This window comes from Mytilus californianus, unplaced genomic scaffold (genome assembly GCF_021869535.1).
Source record: "Mytilus californianus isolate M0D057914Y unplaced genomic scaffold, xbMytCali1.0.p SCAF_9, whole genome shotgun sequence".
Lineage (NCBI taxonomy): Eukaryota > Metazoa > Mollusca > Bivalvia > Mytilida > Mytilidae > Mytilus > Mytilus californianus.
In genome coordinates, this window is record NW_026262745.1 from 67,340,597 (window position 1) to 67,345,330 (window position 4,734).

The following is a 4,734-nucleotide window of genomic DNA, read 5'->3' on the forward strand; positions in this document are numbered from 1 at the left end:
ATCTGAAATAAGACCGGCAAAATAGCAAAACTCTATATAAATCGCTATTTTGCCGAAGCCTTATATCTAAGACAAAGAGTTTTTGAAACTTATAAATCAATTCTAGCCGTAGAATTTATAAATCAATTCTAGCCGTAGAATTTATAAATCAATTCTAACCGTAGAATTTATAAATCAATTCTAGCCGTAGAATTTATAAATCAATTCTAGCCGTAGAACTTATAAATCAATTCTAGTCGTAGAATTTATAAATCAATTATAACCGTAGAACTGTTCTAGTCGTAGAACTGTTTTGGAGTAGAACTGACCAAAGATTTGGTCAGTTCTAGGTAGAACTGTCTAAAACTGTTCTAGTAGAACTGTCAAGATCAGTTCTAGGTAGAACTGTCCAAATCAGTTGTAGGTAGAACTGTCCAAATCAGTTCTAGGTAGAACTGACCAAATCAGTTCTAGGTTAGAACTGTTCTTGCTAGAACTGTCTAAAAGGTGTCAGGTCAGGCTGACAGTTCTACATACTGTCCTAGAACAGTTCTTCTGACAGATTCTGACAGATTTAATGAGAGGTTAGAAGTGATCTTCACTGTACGTTGATGTCGAAATTATGTAATATAATTAGAGCTCTAGAATTTTAAGACAAACATTTCTAATGAAAATGAATTATGTAAATAATGCCAGTACAAAAGCACCGATTACTGAATTGATGTAACACTCAGGGACTTACAGTCAACCAACTGTGATATAGACACACCTGAGTACAAATGTAATATATAATCTATGAAACACAGTTAAGTACACATGACACATACTGCAAACATTCGTATACCGAAGTTTTCCTGTCGTTGATGCTTATTTGCTGTCTTGCGTAGGGTAATTAAATATGAACTGAAAATGATGAACACTAAACCTCAATGAAAATTAATCACAACGAAACAAGACATTTTTTTTCTGTAAAAACTAAAGATTTCAGAGCGCTTTAAAATGAGTATCCGTTATCAAAACTGATGCCATTTGAGAAAAAAAAATATTGAATGTTTTAATTTCCAACATGAATGATTATGTGTATTAGTTTGTGTTTTCTTTTCATATGGGAACAGGTTTACATCACATGATAAGACATTTTATTTCAAGAAGTACTTCTGTTGTAACAATTATGAACAGCATGCAACTGGATGTCAACGTAAGATTCTGTTTTCCTATTACTTATGAATTGTTATATTTGTAATTTTTGTGCATGATTTTTATGATAAAATATAAAGCGTTACATATTTTAAAAATCCTTTTGCGGAATGGTTTTGCGGAAGTAAGGCGTTGTTGTTTTGATATCCGGTATATGAAATTAATGTCGAATTTGCAGATGAATGTCTGTATGTAAATGACTAACGCTATAAATGTATCATTTTCTGATACATTAAATACAAGTGATTTATAATAAATAATTATTAGCTACACTTCCCCCAAAGGCCTAGTGTTAGCCTATGATATAGCTTTGCGTCCGGTATTTGTCGTCCATCGTCATTTATGAGTGTCCGTCTATAGATAACAGGTACACAAATATTTACCTCTAAAATCACTAATCAAATACAATCAAAATTTGGTCACGAATTAAATTCTCATCACACAATTTTATATCAAATCAATGTTCTGTGTAAATTTATGAGAGTAAAATCATTCGCCATTTTAAATCAAAAGTCATGGATTTCTTTTGCATATCCCGATGCATTACAGTTTAGGTCAATTTGATCATTTCACCCTATCTCGTTTTCTACATCTTTTCGGACTTCGTTTAACCCTTTTTATATAAGCATTTATTTGTTGCTTTTAATTTCGGTTTCATGAAACTTATTATATTCACATAGACTGTTCAATTGGTTTCACTTCTTCTGATGGTTCTCCATGTCTTCCATGTCCGGGAGGTTTTTTCGGTTTCCGATGTGCGGAGAAATGTGATTGTCATCAAGATCAAAGGTATTACGATAGAACAATACACATACATTTAATTGAATAACAGATATTTCATACTGATTAATATGGTGTTTTAAACTATTGAATCAAATATATCATGCAACATTTGCTGATGTTTTTACTGAACTTTCTTTATAAATATATCTAAACGGTAAAGCTTTTCCGATTAGATATAGTTATTGTATATTGGACGAAATTGCATTCTATTCTTTCTCCTAAATAGTGTCTACCCTGAAAATTACAGCGATTGTATTGTCATGGCCGTGCTGAAAAGATGACTTATCAAACCCTTATAATTGTAGATCAAATATTTATGCTAGTGTATTTTCTGAACTGTTCACTTCCTTTTTGAACAAGTGTCTAATAAAAAAGATTTTAGCAAATCAATTTGGTTTACGACAGTATTAATCAGTTTTTGGTGTTGCATAGAAATATTTTAGATACTTTACATAGAAGAAAAAATAATGCATTTGTTGTAATTGTTTAAGTATTTGGTCGTGTAGACAGACGAATATGGCGTCATAAGCTTTACACTCTGGAATAAGTAGCAACACGATAGATATAATTACATCGGTTTTTGTGATGCTTTGCCGCCATGTGAAATCTGAAGGAATATATTCTACAATGTTCTATAGCTCTCGAAAATGTAAACGGAGTTGAACAAGGCAATTTTTTGTCTTCCCTCTTATTTCCTTTTTTTTAACAATAGCATTGATATGAAGCGTGAAACAAACGATGCTTATGGTATCTTGATAACTTGTTACAATTTACGTTTGTATTTGTTAAAAATCTCGCGGCACAAAGGGAACTTCAGCTAATGTTAAGAATACATATGCATTGTTTAATATGGAACATCAAATATGTCAAAGTGGACAAAGATATGAAATTGTTGCATTTAATTTCTCATTTCAATTTTCACGTTTCTTATTTCGAACTTGACGTTTTTAACTTACAAGTTGACATGTTTTCTTCCTTATATTTCAATGACATTTTCATATGCGGAATATTGATAACTTTTGAATTAGTATTTGTGGGAAGGGGAGGTGGTAGTAGTGGTGATGGTGGTGTGTTAATTTAAATCAAATAAATTTTGATTCTATATTTTTTTAAAGCCCCTTAGCTGTTACCATAATTTCTGGTTGTATAAATTGTCATCATTTATCTATGACGAGTTGTTATTCGTGGGTTGTGAAAAAAACCTAAAGACTGATTAACACGAACTCCCCCTAAAACCAAACCGAATGATCCCAGATGCTCCAGATGAGTGCCTGATATTATGATCTTTTGGCCTTTTTTTTTTTAATTTGGATTTTATTGTCAACATTGAAAATATTTTTGCTGTTACATTTATGAAGTTTGTTGACTTAGTTGTTCGGTGTCGTATGATTAATTAAAATCGTGTCTAAAAGAAACCAAACATCGAAATACGGTTTTGTACTCTCTCAATTATATTATAATTGTTCAAACAGCTTTTAGGATATACTTTTCTTTTTTATTAACCTCAGATGTGATACTGTGAAAGGCTGTGTAATGCTATTGAATACATCAAGCATTAGTACTGAATATCTACACCACGAAAAAGGTAAAACGATTAACCATTAGTAGATTTTAGTTAGAAATATTCAATTCTGCATAAAAGGTTTTTTTTTAATCTGCTTTTACAATGCTGTATTTTATAACGTTTACGTACTATAATGCAATGCTATTAAATAAAAATTTAAAACGTAAAAAAAGATGCCAATCAAATTAATCCTGAAAGGGGAAACAGATTATCAGCACAGTCCGTACTTTAAACTGAACTTGTACAAAAAAAACCTACTTATTCTTTTATTGGATTGATCATCTGTTACGTTTATATTGCAAGACAAAATATAATGTATGATTAAAAGAAGTCTCACCATTTTTTATTTAAATCATAGAATATGTGTAATCATAATCATTTATAATATAGTTAGTAAAATTCACACAGCTATCGCTTTATTGACAAAACATGTATAGTAGATAATACACTATCAAGGATGACGAAAAATAAAACAAACCAGTGACCATATTAACAAACGTTCTTTTTAAATAAAGATCGAAAGCTATTTAAGCGACACACATTTAAATATAAAATTAACAAACTCTATATAATTATTTTTTTACAGAATAAAGAATTATGTATAACTCAAATTCATAAAACTCAATAGCTATACATTGTATACAAATTTATATTTATCATTAGGAAACATGTCTTCAATGACAAACTCAAACTTAACAGGCGATGCTCTGAAACAGGGAAAGCTGGATAGTAAGTTTTTTAAAATCCTTTTCCTACATGTTTTATATATGGAATATGCACACAATTTTCAAAACTGTGATTTCGCTTGATTAGTGCAGTATGGTATAAAGCTATAAGGGTTGTGGTCATAGTGTCAGTAGTTGTAGTAACAACATGCAAAATGCATCGTCATCATTACTTGTGCTTTATATTGTCTTCTGTAATTTCTGTTTCTGCTATGATGATGTCGGTGTTACAACCCTATATCGCCTTACAAAACAAAGCAAAAAAAAAAAAAAAAATAAAAAAAATAAAAAAAAAAAAAAAAACCAAACAAACAAAAATCAAGGTTTTTATTTTTAAATGGCATTTCTCGATTTCCCCTGTTGTTAAAAATATAATCTACATTTGCAAATATTGATTTCTATTGATATTTAATTCAATTTTGTAATGGGAAATGTTCAAATCAACATGTAATGATTATATAAGAGGCAGGCTAACGGCATAATTTT

General features: G+C 30.3%; 1 long non-coding RNA gene across 1 annotated transcript; it reads left to right on the forward strand.

The window, feature by feature from the left end:
- The first annotated feature begins 1,094 nt into the window (after window positions 1-1,094).
- LOC127714705 (uncharacterized) lies at window positions 1,095-4,253 on the forward strand. Its single transcript, XR_007987876.1, has 4 exons — window positions 1,095-1,177; window positions 1,857-1,965; window positions 3,468-3,544; window positions 4,187-4,253. It is a non-coding gene; the product is annotated as an uncharacterized LOC127714705 (long non-coding RNA).
- Window positions 4,254-4,734: the final 481 nt, after the last annotated feature.